The 17,424-nt window shown below is 48.0% G+C and overlaps 1 long non-coding RNA gene across 3 annotated transcripts; it reads right to left on the reverse strand.

Moving 5' to 3' along the window:
* Positions 1 to 1,939: 1,939 nt before the first annotated feature.
* LOC144164105 (uncharacterized) lies at positions 1,940 to 14,992 on the reverse strand. Of its 3 annotated transcripts, none has more exons than XR_013321054.1 (4): positions 14,796 to 14,992; positions 12,299 to 12,451; positions 10,693 to 10,786; positions 1,940 to 2,403 (listed from the first exon to the last, which is right to left on the reverse strand). It is a non-coding gene; the product is annotated as an uncharacterized LOC144164105 (long non-coding RNA). The 3 variants fall into 3 exon arrangements; XR_013321053.1 differs by having other exon boundaries at positions 1,942 to 2,403; positions 14,813 to 14,990; XR_013321055.1 differs by having other exon boundaries at positions 1,948 to 2,403; positions 10,693 to 10,809; positions 14,813 to 14,983.
* Positions 14,993 to 17,424: the final 2,432 nt, after the last annotated feature.

Consider the following 17,424-nt stretch of genomic DNA (forward strand, 5'->3'; position numbering starts at 1 on the left):
TGCTAGGCGTGCCCTCGTGATAATAGTGTTCATTCTCTCTTCGTGTTCCTTGCATATCGTATGGTATGGCAAGCTCTATGAGATTCTGTTACTGATGAGCGATTGCATTATGTGTAAGGTTTCGTTTTCTCGTACGCCTTTCTTGGCTGCTGGGATCCTCCTCACGATACGAGGAAGTTGAGTTGAGGATTTGTTGATTTTTTCAATTGTTTCGTCGGCGCGTCCGTTCCGGTAATAATATTCCGCGTACACGAACCTGAGTTTGTTGTCATGTTTGAGGAGGCTGGATTTCCACAGAGATCTTGTCGCTACAATTTTCTTGCGGATGGACCCCTAATAACTTCCCAATTCTCTGGTGCACATTTTGTTACATTATCTACTGAGTTCGGCCACCAACATGACTGCGCTTAGGAGTTGATTGTTTAGTGGGGTGTACCCCCTGAGGCCCATATTTGGATATCGTCTGCGTAGAAGGCACGGCTGGCCTCTGAGCCATTCATTCCTAATTCCCATGTATTTTCGTATTTGTGCTGCCTTTTTTGGTCATATGCAGAATTCGTTTGTCGGGGCTTCAATTACCTCTGGACCTTTGCCCATGAAACTGTGTCCTACTCTTTTGAGGTCATGGATTTTCTCTATTCTAGTTCTCCTAGGGTCTAGCAAGCTTCTCAGTAGGCCCCAGGTTTTCTAACTACTATGTTTTCAGAAAGCGAGGAAATAGTTCCAATTTTGCGCTGCATTTTTCTCGGCAGACGCTCTGCTTTACTTGCTGCTTTATTCTTCGCCTTAGTGTTTTGTTTTTCGGGATTTTTCTCAACATTTTTGTGAACATATTTTAAGCATATGCGGGGTGGTTATCTATGTTAGGTGTCTCTTATGTTTGTTTTAGAATCTGGGCGTAGTTGTGAGGCTTACTGGCCACTACCTGATGCACAGATTCTCTATATTCTTGCAGTTGGTCAGTTTAGCTGGTCCAACGAGTTTCCTTGGTTTTGCTGAATTTTCTTTGGTGCAAATTAAATTGTGGTCGCAACCGCGGTTTTTCTGTGTGTTTTGCCAGGAGGTATAATGTTGTGTCTCCTTAGTGCAGGTGAGGATGATTTTTGTTTCAATCTCCTGTGGGGATTTTGGGATCATTGATATACATCAAGCCCAGTTGTACCATTGGTGGTGGTAGTACCAGTGAAATGGCTCATACCGACTCAGTGGGATGGGCCAGGAAATTGGCCGTTGCTGATAAGAGCCATCTTCTTTTCCCAAAGTATCACCGGTAGCTCCATCTGGAGTAGCAAGCCCTACCGTTACCCAGTCGAAAATGACAACAGAAAAATTTCTGTAGTATGTCGTATTTTTGCGTGTCGTACAGTCGTACCGTCGTAGTCTTGTCGTACAGTCGTCGTGTTGTGTCGTCATTCTGACATTTGTCGTGTGTAGTATTCCTGTAGCAATTTTGTTGTTTTATTGTGTGTTGTAGTCCTGTAGTGATCTTGTAGTATGTCATAGTCCTGTAGTAAACCTGTAGTGATCCTGTAGTATGTCGTAGCCCTGTAGTAATCCTGTAGTGATCCTGTAGTATGTCGTAGTCCTGTAGTAATCCTGTAGTATGTCACAGTTCTGATCCTCTACTGCGAGAATCATGGCTGTCTTGTCGAAGTCCTGATGCTGTGTTATGTATTCCTGGCGTCTTGCAGTCCTGACCTGTCGCACAATTCATTCATAACAATTCAGTTGCAGCAAATATCAGTATTTTTGAATCCAGCCATGCACTGTATTTGGGCTGTCAACTGTAAGTAAACAGTTCAGACAGCCGGAATATGCCACGAGCCCATGCACAGGCAAACTGAAGAGAATGCAAAAATTTTATTTTAATTTCCTTCATGCAAACACAGCTCGAGGCTCGAGAAAACAAGTACAAGTACCATTAGAATTGGCTTGCCGAAGGCCGAAAATGCACCGTTCCTAACTACAAGCATTATGGATGATCCGCGCCATTCTAACGCTGCAAAGGTTCGGAAGCTGCAAAAACCTTATAGTAACTACACTACATTCCCAGCGAAAAGCCACCAAGAGCTACAGGCTGCCACTAATGAATTGTACAGCTGCAGAAAGCCACAGAAAGACACAAAAAACTATCAATGCACACCTCATGAAGCCCAAAAACGACATGGCAAATTACATCCACCATTAAAAATGCCGCCATTTCTCACAATGACTGTTTAGTATTAAAACGGTAGAGACACTGGCTCTGGCGTTCACACCAGCCAAATTGGCAAACAAGCCCATGTACCTCCTATCGGCGCAGATCAGCGAAATTCTGCGCGAGATATCTAGCCAGAAGCTTGGGGCGCTTGTGCATTTCAGCTTGCTCGCAGACCTTCACTTGGAGGTAATGCCAGAAGGAACCTGCATCGATAGAAAAAAAACGAACATTGATGCAAGACAATGACAGGCAGCACAAAAAGACTGAAAATCATACTGCTAGTACTGTGTCCTTAAACTGCGCCATTTTATAAAAGCTAAACACGCTTCTGCATGCTGAGCAATAAGAAGTGCTCTCTATTGCTGAGAAAGTGCTTTTCACATTACTGTGCCTATACAAAAACGTTCAATTTAAACGATACCTTGCAAGGCCCTTTCCACAGCGTTCCTGGTAATTCTGGAACAAGTCAAGCCATTAGGACTTAGCTCAGAAAATGTCCTTTCAAAATCAGTTTTGTTTTCATTTTTCAACAAAAACGTGATTTTTGACATGCATTTGCATCACATGGGTGCAGAAAGGGGAGTGGTTTTTGCGCGTCACTGCTACTAAAGAACAATGCATGCCAACCGTAGGTACTCTGCATCAGCGTTTGGTTTTTTTATTATCAGGGCATGACGGGTGAATCAGATGATAATTTTTAAACGTCAGGTTTGCAGTCACACAGTAATAACCGCTGAAATCGGCTGAAAATATCAAGCAGTGCCCGTTTGCAAAGTTACTTCACGATTTTAGGCAATCTTATTGCCTTTGCGCAAATTGTTCTTAGTTGTGTTGTAGTTCTACTTACCACAGGACCATTCAAACAGCTAACAACAGTTTCGATTTTGTTTCTGCATCGCGAAATTCATATTTAGTGTTACTCTGCATTTACTCAACTTCAAGCCTACCTGCCATGGTGCCTTGAGCATCCGCTAAACATCCTCACAAAAAAAAGCACGCCACTCCTGATTTCCCCCCACCCTAAAACGTTTTCTGCAATAAAAACTTCCGATGCAAGTCAAAAGATAACACCCAGTCACCAGATATTAGTTCTGACGAAAAAAGCACTTCAAACCGGCTTTACACACCCCCAGCTGTCCGCCTGCCAGTTTCGTTTCCATACAAGGGTATCTCCAGAGGTCTAGTGCTGCTCCTTAATTGAAATGTCTATTCGGATGGAGTCTCCAATACCGTTTGTACTGTTTCATTTCAAAAATGTTCGGTGCGCTGCAATGCATGAGGCTCATAGTGCTGATCTTTATTATCGCACAACAGCTACTTGGGCAAAGTTTGCGGGGCACGATTTTAGCGCATTGCAGCGCATTTCTGTAAGCAAGGCTACAATAGCGAGTCAGAAGGTGATGATAAGCCGCAAGTTTATGTTTTTAGCGATAACTGACAGTGAACGTCAACAAGCGTCAATCACGGAGTTTCGTTTTCAACACCATGCATGTTTTTTCGCATCGCGTGCTTGTCCCGAATACTGTGCTAGCTGTAAATGCAAAGTCAGTCACTGACAAAATGTTTTACGTCACACGGGGACACATTGGTGCCTCTGATAATGTCAAATCGCCAGATTTCTTCCAGGGAACCACCCAAAATTGCCCATGTTGAAATGCAGGTTGGACTTCACCGCATGGCACGGGAACTACGCGTGGTAATTTTTTTTATCTAATTAGTTCTTACCAATGATTTTGCAGAAACAAAATTTGTTCTTGGACCCTTAAAAATCGGTCAATTTTCCAGCGCTAACGAGAGTTAAATTACTACAGCGTGACATCATACTCATAAAACTTTCCCCAAAGAGTATAAGCCAGCTCATAAATCTAAGTGAAGTTAAGCAACGATAAAAGTTCAGCAAATTAAGCACATTAAAAAGAAAAAGTGCCGATACTCCCTAATGCAAAATTTGCGCGCAGCGTGAACTGCAGTCTTCTCAGTAGAGGTGCATAGTTGCCGTTTCAATTTAGACAATCAAACTATCAATGCAGACAATCAAAAATGCCTCTGTTTCAGTAACTGACCATTTTGGATTAAAAGGACCCTGCAACACTCTTTAAACAGTGCCAGTAAACCTGCACAATGTTGAGATTGCACTGCCAGGAATACCTGAGCCAAATATTACCAGTCCATGTGAAGCGGTAGCACACAAATCGTGAAAGACGGGGAAAAACCAACCGCGCACTCTTCGCTCTTGGCATGGCCTAAAGGACGTCATTGCGGCCATGGCTGTTCAATTGGCTGTCGCTGGTCAACTTTGCGACTCATTTCTCACAGTTCTTGTGAGGATTCGCTGTCATCGGCGCTGTGTACCTATCTCTTCTATGCCTAAACCTGCACGCGCAGTTTGGTATTTCTTTTGCTGAGTGCGCACGGAGTTTGAGTGAAAAACTCAATACTCTCCTTTCAACGAGACCACTAGGCAACAATTGCTTATTGCTTCAAAGACGCTCTACCAGCCTGAGCGCGCGCTTGCAAGCAGGCAGCCATGCCTGCTTTTTTGTGGCACCAAACCAGAATTGACTTCCCCCCCCCTCCTCCACGTTGCAGAGAATACTCCCCATCCTATGATATGTCCAAGGACGCCGAAGAGAACGCTGCAAGCCGCCCCCCTCTCCAGGAGAGAGCACACAGCTTTCGTTGCGTTGTCCGCAGTCGAGTTGAGAGAGAACAACTATTCCCGATTTCTAATCGTGCATATGATGATGATGTTTGGTGTTTAATGGCGCAAGGCCGACGAGGGCAAAGAGCGCCAGAGAAGTCATTTAATGAAAAGAAGTGATTACCACAAAAGGTAGGTATAAAACGTGTAAACTATACATAGCAAGATCAATAAGGATAATGGTGATGGCTGGTGTATAGGGCCAGATTTGATTGTGCGTGATAGGAAAGGAGGTTTAAAAACTTAACATCTGACAAATACTTAAAAAGGCGTTTCACAGAAACCATGGCATCGTCACCCAGAAACAACGATGGGTGTAGGGGAATATGTTGTCTGTAGAGTTCTCTGAAGTGTTTGTGTCGTGTTGTGTCAAGTGCCTTGCATTGTATGAGTATGTGGACTACGGATAGGCCCTCCCCAAACCTGCTACGCAGGGGTCTTGGAGATCCCGTGAGCAGATGCGAGTGCGTTACATGCGTATGGCCTGCCCGTAACCTAGCTAAGGTAACTTCAATGTGCCTGTTGTGGTAGTCAGTAGTGTATTGTCCCAAGTGTGGTTTTATGACGTGTAGTTTGTTGTCTGCCTGTTCGCTCCAGTCTGCTTGCCAAGTTTTACGGAGTTGCTGTCTTATGTGTGGCTTGAGGTCTGTGTAAGGTAGTGTTATGTTTACTGTGTTTCGGAGTGCAGCATGGGCAGCCATTTCATCCGCCAGTTCATTTCCGCCGATGCCAGAGTGGCCTGGCACCCAACACACAGTCGCCTCAAGGCTTGAAGAATACGCCAGCATAATTGATTTGAAGACAAGGTTGACTACATGGTTTTTCGATGACTTTCTAGATGTTCATGCACGGACGACGCTCAGCGAATCTGCATAGATGATGGATTTAGGAATATTATGTTCAACTATGTGATTTACAGCCAGAAATATGCCATGTGCTTCTGCCGAAAAAATACTTGTCTTTGCATTCATGGTTCTACCTCCTTCAAAATTGGGTCCATGAGCAGCACAAGACACCGCAGTGAACGTTTTGGAAGCATCACTGAAAAACTCTGCAGCCCTGTATTTATCCTGCAGATACATGAAATGCTGCTGAAGCGCAATTCTTGGTGCCCTGCTCTTATCAAGATGCGTAAAAGACAGGTCACAGAGCACAGGGCGCAGATTCCATGGTGGTATAAAATCAGTGATGGGTGTCTTGTGAATGTCTATAAAGGGTACCTCATGCTCAGAGGCTTCCTCTCTTACCCTAAGTGAAAAAGGCAGAGAGATGGATGGACGATTTAAGAACAGTTGTTGTGAGGATGTGTTATTAATGGTGGAATTAAAAGGGTGGTTAGTCAGGGCCATGATTTTCGAGGCATACAACAAATCCATGTAAATCCTCTGGTGATATAGGGACCATTTATCACACTTGGCGTAGAGGCTCTCGACTGGGCTAGTGCGAAAAGCACCACATGCAAGGCGAAGACCCAGATGCAGCACTGGGTCGAGCATTTTCAGGGCCGTTTTTGTGGCAGACCCATAAATGACGCTGTCATAGTCCAATCGGGACCCCACTAGGCTGGTAAAAATGCGTAAGAGGAGTTGCTTGTCCGTTCCATAGAACTGGTGTGACAAGATTTTAAGAATGTTGAGAGCCTTTAGACATTTATGTTTCAATTGCTTAATGTGAGGGATGAATGTAAGTTTTTCATCCAACACCACTCCTAAAAACTTGTGTTCCTTCCTCGCAGGGACCGAAACGCTATTAAGTGCAATGTCTGGGTCCGGATGAATCCCACGCTTCCTGGAGAAGACAACACAGGTGCTTTTTTCTGGATTAAGTCTAAACCCATTCTTGTCTGCCCAGCTGGCAAGTTTTTTGACAGCCAGCTGGACTTGACGCTCACAGATGGACATATTGCTTGATTTAAAAGATACCTGGACATCATCTACAAACATGGAATAAGAAATTGTACGTGGCAATGCCTTCCCAAGGGAGTTCATTTTAACTATGAAAAGAGTGCAGCTTAAAACTCCACCTTGCGGAACCACGTTTTCTTGTACATGAACCCTTGAGAGTGCGCTACCAGCTTTCACACGAAAAGTTCTTTGGGACAGATAACTAACAAGAACGTTCATCATGTTCCCGGAGACACCAAATGACTTCAGGTCACTCAGGATCCCGTAGCGCCAGGCGGTGTCATATGCCTTCTCAAGGCCAAAAAACACCGTTGTGCAAAACTGTTTGTGAATGAAAGCGTCCTTTATGTATAATTCAAGGGCCACAAGTTGGTCATTTGTAGATCGCCCCGCCCTGAAGCCTGCCTGGCAGCCCTCGAGAAGACCGTTGTACTCAAGAAAGTACACAAGCCTCCTGTTTATCATCTTCTCGAGGAGCTTGCACAGGCAGCTTGTAAGGGCGATGGGCCGATAGCTAGCGGGAGAGGAAGGGTCCTTCCCTTCCTTCAGGAAAGCCACTACTATGGCCGCCCTCCAAGAGCGAGGAATGTGCCCCGAAAGCCATATGTTATTGTATAGATGTAGATGTGTTTCAAGGGTGTCTGAGTATAGGTGTGGTATTATGGTGTATGTGATTTTGTCTGCACCTGTAGCTGAAGGCTTACATGTTGCCAGCGCTGACTTCAGGTCATGAATTGAAGATAAAGAATTGTAAGAAGTGTGCCATTTGCTGCTATCACGCAGTGATTTCTTCTCCGCAGACGTTTTGTGCTTCATCAAAGTGTTTGTGTAGTGTGCTGAGCTGGACACGTGTTCAAAGTGTTGTGCAAGTGTGTTGGCCAGGTCTTCGAGTGTGTCCCCTGTTGTGCTAACCAGGGGCAGGCTGTGTGTCTGTTGTCCTTTCAGCTTGCGTATATGTGTCCAGACTTTGTGTGTGTCCGTGTATGAATTAATGGATGTCAAGAAGGTGCGCCAACTCTCTCGTTTTGCCTCACGGCGCACACGTTTTCCCATCGCCTTTGCCCTTTTGAACGAGAGGAGGTTTCCCGATGTGGGATACCGACGAAGGATACCCCACGCCTTGTTCTGGGCCTCTCGCGCCCGCCTACAGTCATCATTCCACCACGGCCTCCGCTGGTTGCGCGGGACACCACAGGCGTGGGGAATGGACTTTTCAGCGGCGTCGAGGATGTGCGCCGTGAGCAGTTGGGTAGCTTCTTCAACCTGTATGTGTCCTAAGGATGTGTGGTGTAGTTTGGATGTCTATGTAAATGTACTCCAGTTTGCTCTGGCTTCATTGAACCTGTTAAGGGAAGGTGAACTGTTCGGGCCTTTACCTATGTATGTTAATGTGGTTGGGAAGTGGTCACTACCATATGGGTTAGTGCCAACATCCCACTGAAGAGATGGAAAGAGAACTGCGGAACCAATAGCCAAGTCGAGGTGTGAATATGTGTTGTGTCCTATATTATAGTATGTAGGCTTGTTTTTATTGAATAGGCATGCTCCTGAGGATGTTCGAAATTTTTCTATAAGGCGACCTCAGCATCCGTGCGAGAAGAGCACCAGAGTACATTGTGTGCATTGAGGTGGCCTAAAAGGATAAATGGTGCAGGTAGCTGATCTAAAAGGCCCTCGAAATCCGAGCTCGAGAGCTGGAAATCAGGGGGGATGCAAACGGAGCATAGTGTTATTAGCCTATTGAAGATTATGGTACGAATGGCAACAGCCTCAAGGACGGTCTGTAATTGGATAGTGTGACATGCCAGGGACTTTCGGGCAATGATGGCCACACCACCAGAAGATGTAGCACCACCGTCCCTGTCCTTCCTATGTACGAGGTAACTATTCAAAAAGTTTGCATGTTTGGAATTTAAATGTGTTTCTTGTAGACACATGACACTTGGCTGATTGGAGTGCAGTATTTCGTACACATCATCAAGATTTTTTAGGAGGCCTCTACAGTTCCATTGAATTATGTTTTCTCTTCCCATTATTTAGTGTGAGAGCTACTGGAGTGTGTATGTTTATGTGTCGTCTTTCGGGGCTGTGACTCGTCTATTTGGGCTTGTCTGGAGGCTTTGGCGTCGGGACACGTTCCTTGCGGTGCACCGCAGACAAGAGCGGTCCGACATCCGTTTCGTCGTCTGATGTGCTCGGAGTGCCTGACTGATCAGGCCCCTTGAACCGCGCACCCTTTTGGGCGCGCTTTGACTGGCCCACAACCACCGAGGGTTTAAGAAATGCCTCGGATGGCGCAGGCGGTGCGGTGGGGGTGGGAGCTGCGACTGCTTCCTCCGTCTCCATCGCGTCTGCGCCCTCGCCTGTGGTTTGGGACGCTAGAGCAGAAGTGGAGGATGCAGCATCGCTCCCAGCAGACGTGGTTGCCCCCACTGGCGCTGCTTGCTCAGCGAGCGGTGAGGAGGCGGTTTGGGCTGCCTGAGGCAACCCAGGGGGGGGCGGGAGCGGGACCAAGTCCGACTCGCGGTACTGGGTCCCCGCCGAAACCAGACGCCGCTCCGCCCCCCGGCGAGCTGCGTCAGCGTACCTCCCCAGAGGGAAAGAGGCGACCCTCTTCCGCGCCTCTGGGTAGGTGATGTTCTCTGTCACTTTCACGTTGATTATTTTCTTTTCAAGATGAAATTTCTCACACTTCCTGGAGTAGGCCGAATGTGGGCCCCTGCAGTTTGCGCAAGTGAGGTTATCAGAGTTGCAATTGTCGGTGGGGTGGTCCTGCGCTGCACATTTCGCACAGGTTGTTTTGCCGCGGCAAGAGGTTGTACTGTGCCCGAACCGCTGGCACTTAAAGCAGCGGCGCGGGTTCGGTATGTACGGGCAAATAGAGCATCGGATGTAGCCTGCATTTATATATTGCGGAAGTGTCGATCGGTCGAAGGTCAGGATAATGTGCTTGGTGGGGATTATCTTATCGTCCCTGCGCATCGTGATGCGGCGCACGGCTGTGACGCCCTGGTCCTTTAACCCTTCAAGAAGGTCCGAATCTGTTTCTGAAAGGAGATCCGACTCAGAAATCACACCCTGGGAGCTGTTCAGACTCTGGTGGGGCGTGATCCTGATGTCCAGGTCATGGATGCGAGTTTGGGCAAGAAGTGTGCGGGATTGTTTTTCAGTGTTGAGTTCGACAAGGATTTCTCCTGTCCTGAGCTTTTTGGCCTCATACTCTTCACCTAATGTACTTTGACAAATTTCGAGACCAGGAATACCGACAGTGAAGCGACGGGTCTCGTTGGGTCAGCAGACTCGATTACAAGAAAACGAGAATAATTATTCACGTTTGTTGAAAAGACAGTTGTTGCAAGAGGTGGGAATAAAACTTCGGTGCGGCCCCTTTTCGGGGGCCGATCACGTCTGGGGGGGTGTTTAGAAAATGCCATATATCATAGTATAGAAGCAGGGGACGGGGGTACTTTCTTCTTTGACTTTACCCTGATGGTCAAAGAGGTCCCGGAGCTCCCTGCCTGGTGAACAGACTGGGAGCCCATCCGCCGGAGCTTGACCTGGGCTCCGACGGCCACCGTTCGTGGTTTCTAACCCTTCACCTATAAACACATTGCCACGGTTGGATCCAGCGTATGTTTGTGGGCTCGGGGACCGCGGTATCGCCAGTACCGTCACCAAGATTGCTCAAGGTGCCCCGTGCGGGTCTAATCGTGCATAGTTTCGGTGACAGTAAAGGGCTTTTCATAATTCTTGGAAGGGCGATTTCTAGGAGAATAGACTTACCCCAAACTACATTCCGAGTAGTCAATGGCAAGTGGTGCAGGGTCCCTTTAAAACAGTAGAGACACTGGCCTAGGTTTCCAGCAACCAAATTAGTAACCATGTACCTTCTTATTGGTGCAGATCCACGGACCCTCGTGCTAGATATCTCGCTAGCAGCATGTGTCGCTTGCGCATGTCCCCTGGTTCGCAGCTCTTCATCTGCAGGTAGTGCCAGAAGGGATCTGCATCAATAGAACCAAACAATACATGTAATGCAAGACAATGCCAAACAACGTAAAAAGACTGCAAATTAGACTGCCAAAACTGTGTTTTTAACCTCTGCTATTTCGTAGAACTAAACACAATGGCTCCACATAGATGAGCTGCGAAGCCGGGCGCAGTCGACGAAGTGCACGAAACAAACCACGTTTGTTCATAACTAACTTACTAGTCGTTTTACTGAATTAAACTTGGACAGACTAGAGCTTTATTCTAGCAAACAAACATGAGGCTGTCTGTTTCCCTTACTGTGTGCGTAGCACACAACCCAATTTGCTCGACCAGTGAAGACACCAGACAGGTCGCATTTGGCTGTTCGACATCGATCTGTAAGACTCCACATGTAAGAGGGTGTGAAACCTATAGTCTTGCATGCACGACCTACCCTCCTTCCTCTGGTCCCCGCATGTGCACGCGTAAACCAGCAACCGCTTATATGTGTGTGCTTAGCAAAAACGACAAGAGCAAGCGACACCCAGAAAATAGCTTCGGAATAAAACCCGAAGGGGGGGGGGGGTGTGAAACACAGACTGCTTCGCAGTAAAACGAATGCTCCCCGTGCTAAAAAAGTGGTGCTTTTCTCATTTATATTACTGCAGAGCATAACATTACACTCATAAAACTTCTCTCGAAAAGTCTATGCCAGCTTGTAAAACTTTCAGCTAAAGGGGCCATGCAGACACATCACAAGATTGGTTCATTCGAAAGATTGCCACGTTAAAATCATAGTGACACCACTTTTAATGTGCGCTTCACCCAAATAAGCTATATAAGAAGGGAAAAGGGAATGGCCATGCAACCCACTAGCTTATTTCCCGCAACAGAACCTAGATATCCTATGTGCCCAGCTGTGCGATTTGACCCGCCGCGGTGGCTCAGTGGCTAAGGTGTTGCGCTGCTGAGCACGAGGTCGCGGGTTCGATTCCCGGCCGCGGCGGCCGCTTTTCTGATGGAGGCGAAAAGCAAAAACGCCCGTGTGTACGAGATTTCGACGCACGTTAAAGATCCCCAGGTGGTCAAAATTAATCCGGAGCCCTACGGCGCCCCTCATAGCCTGCGTTGCGTCGGCGCGTTAAACCCCACAATCAATCAATCAAGCTGTGCGATTGGCTGAGGCTGGCAAAAGCAAACACAAATTAGGTACGGCTTGCAAGTTTTCCAAATGAGCTTTTTGCGCATAAATGCAATGCATATTCATTTTACAGCAGTACGAATGGTGCGAGAAATAATAAAAGTACAAAATACACATAAACATAGAAATATTGATGAGCACTGCTGTTGGTATGGGCACACTATGCTTGTTTTAGCTGCACAGCAGTCCGCCGCTTTGGAGTTGTCTTACGTGACCCTGTTTGTCGAGCATACCCCATGTTTTACAAAACGATTACTTTCTACAGTAGCAAAAACAAGCCAAGTTCTGGGACTAACAGAAAGAAAGCGTTAAACACCTACTTTCTTCACAGCCAGCGCCATAGAGGGCTCGTGCTGGTAGTGCCGCCAGGCTCGTGCTGGCGCAGCTGGTGTCGGGTGCTGGTGGTTCTGCAGGGCTCATGCTGGCAGGGAGCTGCAGGCCATGTCCACTCTTTTCACTCCCTGGAGAGGTGCCTGAGTCACATGAAAAAGTGTTGCACTCTTAAAACAATACGCAGTACAGGCAATCAGTTTTAATAAAGGCTGTGGCTAGCGTTCCATCCAGACGGAAAGATATACAAGTGCTAAAGTTCCGTCCAGACGGAACAGGGCACTGCGGGTTATCCTTCCGTCCAGACGGAATACAACTGAGAGCTTAGCGTTCCGTCCCGACGGAGCCGGCGTGAAATTTGTACAGTTACGTCTGGACGAAAGCAAAACCGGCTGTTTAGACGCCCTGCTCCACCTTCAGATGTGGTGTAGGGGTTGTTCCTCTGATAATGGCAGTATTGTACCGGGTTCGATTCCCCCCGGACATGCTTGGTTTTTCTTTTTTTTTGCGTGGTTGCGCCAGCGTTATGCAACAGCTAACTTCTTGCCCACTTTACAATTGACGCGGTGAGAGCAGTCGGTCTTGATTTCGCACTCAACCGGCTGCTCCGCTACCGCTCAATAGAGCCAAGGCCGACGTGTCCATCGCCAGAGTTCCGATCACCTCTAGTTCGTAATGGTGATTACTAATTAACGGTTCTTCTGGCTAATCAATGAGCGGAAGTGGTTCATTCAGCTGGGTAAATATCAAGAACGATTGCCCTCGCTGCTTGCTGTGAAGCGTTTTTTTTTTGACGCCCGCGTCTTCTAGCTGCCTCACTCAGAAAATGACGCGCGTCGCGCGCGTAGTGGGAGGAGCCTGCGACTTGCGCCATTGGGGAGGCACGCGCCTCATGGCGGCAGTTTCGAAGCGCTCGACTCAGCCAGCTGGCTCCGCCAGCATAGACCGCCAGAGATTTTAGGCCACCACCCTGGCAGATACTGCATGGGCGCTTTCACTTGCTGTGCGGATGATGTTTTGTAGTACCGTTTTCGCCCAAAATTATAAGCTCCTTTACCGCGCAAGCAACTTCGTGCGTGTCTTGAGCGGCATTTTGAGCGGTCGCTCGTGCTCCCGACACCATAGTTTCCCTACACCACTTCGCGGCCGAAGCCGCCACCGCCATGTTCCTGCCACTGGCCGCGCCGGTCGCAGCGTACCGGTGGTTCCGCTATAGCGTCAGCGCGCCTGTGGCGTGCGCGGCGCATTTTCGCGGGCAGAAAATGCTCGGTCCAATCGCCTTTCTTGAGTTTTGTAGATTTTTACCCTACCGGTCAAACCACTTCTGCTCATTGACTAGCTAGAGTCACCATTTAAATCACCGAATCACCATTACGAACTAGAGGTGATCGGAACTCTGGCGATGGACACGTCGGCCTTGGCTCTATTGAGCGGTAGCGGAGCAGCCGGTTGAGCGCGAAATCAAGACCGACTGCTCTTCCCGCCTCAATTGTAAAGTGGGCAAGAAGTTAACTGTTGCAAAACGCTGGCTCAAGCACGCAAAGAAAAAAAAAAGCATGTCCGGGGGGAATCAACCCGGTACAATACTGCCATTATCCGAAGCGCAACGCCTACACCAAATCTGACGACGGAGCACGTCGTCTAATCAGCCGGTTTTCCTTTCGTCTAGACGGAACTGTACAAATTTCACGCCGGCGAACGCTAAGCTCTAAGACGTATTCCGTCTGGACGGAAGCATAACCCGCAGCGCCCCGTTCCGTCTCGACTGAACTTTAGCACTTGTATATCATTCCGTCTGGACGGAACGCTAGCCACAGCCTTTAATAAACTGCTCCGCTTTTAAAAGAATTTAAAGGTTGGTCAATACCATTCTCAGTAAACAAGTCAATCGTAAACAAGTCATTCTACATAGGTGCATATTGTCCTTTTATGAGACTAACAAGTCACTTTTAGGTTTGGGGCTGTATGAAAAATATAGAGCAATAAGTTGTGTTGCCCACTCATAGTCACATTGTTAGCAAGTCTGCTACAAAGCATAAAGCAGCATTGCCGTGTTCCTGCACTTTCACTAGAATTGCAGTTTTATGAATTTTTTTTTGCTAGGCCTTCTCTTCCAAACAATCTCATTGTCAAAATCCTTTACAGCGAGTAAAGCACTTTCAACGGGCAGTAATTTATGCAGTGCCTGCAAAAAGGCCATGGCTAGCAACTAGATAAACCAATAGCTCAAAATCTTAGTATAGAAGCCACGTGACAAGGTCGTGCTGCAGGGCAGTTTTGTTTTCACCCACCCAAAGAAAGGAACCTGTTCAATCAGGCTGTAGGCTCCTTAGATGGTAATGCCGCATGTTTGAGGAAGTGAAACCTTCCTGCAACAGTTGACATTACAGCCAACTAAGCATGATAGCAACTGCAGTATCTGGTACGTTGCTTAGCTCATAATAGTGATAAGAAGCCACGCACACAGATGGAGCATTGTTTACGCACTGGTGGAAAGAACTTGCCGGCCACTCCATGTTGAGTGATCGCAGCCCCCGCATCTCGGCCTCCAATTGCACGACCCTCTTCCTTAAAACTGCGACAGGGTCTTGGTCCCTTGCGGCATCTCGAAGAATGATGCCGACCTTCGCTGATCTTTTCTCTGCCTTCGCAGTTTTTTTGTCTGCCTGCAATGAGAGGTCAAGAGATAACATGCCATACTTGTTCCGAGCCTCGTCCACCATAATGACACCTATTTAGAGCAACAAGCACACTTCAGTGTCATTTTACACGTGTTTAATGATAGTTATAAGGTCAACTTTCATGCAAATATTTAGTTACCCTAATAAACATAACTGAAAGCGGTGGCTATTCTAGCGCCTTGGCATTTATGTGCGTCATGTTCGATAAGAGCATTTACAAATAACATTACTGCAGTGGCTGCTGGCAAGACGGCCTTCACAGAAAAACCACGATTTCGAAGCTCGTACAGTCGGCAAAAGGCTTGTCTATAACGCGCGAGCGGCGTGCTCTAGACTGCGCGCGACACACTTGGTGAGAACGCCTGGTTTGACACCGGTAGAATGTGAGCATGCGTGACCCACATCAGCGCGATGGTTCTTTCCCTTGTCGCTGTGCCCGTCGCCTTGAATTCCGTACCTTCTTTCGTCGTGAGAAGCGCTGCCTGCACTGCCGGGCCGGGAAACAATAGCGGAAATGAGCGATTGGTAGTAGAGGGTTGGCTGCGTTTAACTACGTGCAACGCTTTTTTTGCGGCGCCTTACGCAATTTAGACAGGAGTCTTTTCCTGTATGCGAGACAACGAACGACAATAGCAGAAAACGCATCGCTGCCGGTGTTTTAGAGTAACTAGATATCGGGCCGTGATCGCTTGCACAGTGCATTGAGTATTGTGGCGTGAGCCCGTCAGCAGTGACATGCAAAGCCGAGCACTGAAACCGGACATTGGCGCTCAAGGGACTCATGCAGCTATTGGCAGAACGATAACGCAATGAACAGCTGTGCGCCAAGGCTAATGCAGACGAAAAACTCGCACAACGAGCGTTAAGGCGGGTAATCTCCGGTTTTGTTTCCCGGCCCGGCAGCGCAGGCACACAACGCTTATTACTGTAAAAGAAGGCGTGGAAGCCAAGGCGACGGGTGCAGCGAGGATGGACACAGCCATCGCGCTGATACGGGCCTTGCATGCACACATTCTACCTATCTTCAACCAGGCGTTATTACTACGTGTCTCCCGCGCACTCCGGAGCACGCCGCTCGCGCGTTAAAGCCTTTTGCCGACTGTAAGTGAGAATGTGGCTTGGCGACCACTCGACGCCGACACGAACAATGCAGATGACCTCATAACCCGACTAACTGGTAGCCAGCACAGTCCTGAATAGAGCATGTTACGCGGAAAATGTGCAAGGTGGTAATACGAGCCATTTTCTTGGGCGTCGGCGCCATATACGGTGAAGCGGATCTCCGCGATTTCCGACGGCTCAGCCGGCATGCCGATATTCATTCCTTACTTTATGCGGTTAGTGGCAGATGTAAAACTGCTAAAAAGCGCTCAGACACTGTTATGCACAATTTAAGGGTAAGAACACTTGCCGGTCATGTGAACGATGGTGCCGTCGAATAATCTTCCCGCGCCTCGCTGTCGCCGAGCCGAAACACTTCCCACGCCACGCTCGTAGTCGTCGACGTCCACCACAAAAAAATTACGCTCATCCGTAGGCCCAACAACTTCTCTTCTACCTTCCAAAACATACTGAACGAAAACGTTACACGGTTAGGCTTTGTTACACGGTCACACTACGTGCATACGACAACGATCGACCAGCGCAAGAAAAGAAACGCTGCGTAATGTGTGTTGCCATGCGTGTTGCAACAGTGAGGGCTGCGGCTACGGCTGGGTACGGCTTCAGTCGGCCTATATAGGCGGCGTTGGTTGATGCCAGAAGATGAAGCCGATGAAGCGATACATGAAAACTCAATCATTTTGGTTGTAATAATGAACATAATTTATTAACGGGTTACAAACCTCTTGATAAAAATTAGCACTGTATTAACCAGTGATAGCAGATTCCAACTTCAGCACGGTTCTTTCATGTGTTATCACAGTGACACATCATTTTCTGCACCGTGTTTCTGCACTGTGCTCGGCTACATAGTGTATGTGCGCTGATTCTCTTTTCTATTTGCAGTGGTCGGGGCTGCTTTAAGGCCCAACCACATGCAGAGCACTTTCGGCGTTTTCTCGCGTCGACGTCGTCGCCAGAAATGCACGGCTACGCGAGCTGACGCCCGAGCGACGCCGATGTCTACGCTCGCCAGATATCGGCGTCGACGCAGCGCGAGAGAGCATCGGAAAGCTGGCGACAGCGTCCGTCTTCGCGTGGTTTGGGGTCATTCCCTTCAGCAGAAAACAATCGATTTATTTTTAACTTGCACCCGCCGCGGTGGCTCAGTGGCTAAGGCGTTGCGCTGCTGAGCACGAGGTTGCGGGTTCGATTCCCGGCCGCGGCGGCCGCTTTTCTGATGGAGGCGAAAAGCAAAAACCCCCGTGTGTACGAGATTTCGGCGCACGATAAAGATCCCCAGGTGGTCAAAATTAATCCGGAGCCCTCCACTA

This window comes from Haemaphysalis longicornis, unplaced genomic scaffold (assembly GCF_048455015.1).
Source record: "Haemaphysalis longicornis isolate Haplotype H1 unplaced genomic scaffold, Haemaphysalis longicornis Haplotype H1 scaffold_13, whole genome shotgun sequence".
Classification (NCBI taxonomy): domain Eukaryota; kingdom Metazoa; phylum Arthropoda; class Arachnida; order Ixodida; family Ixodidae; genus Haemaphysalis; species Haemaphysalis longicornis.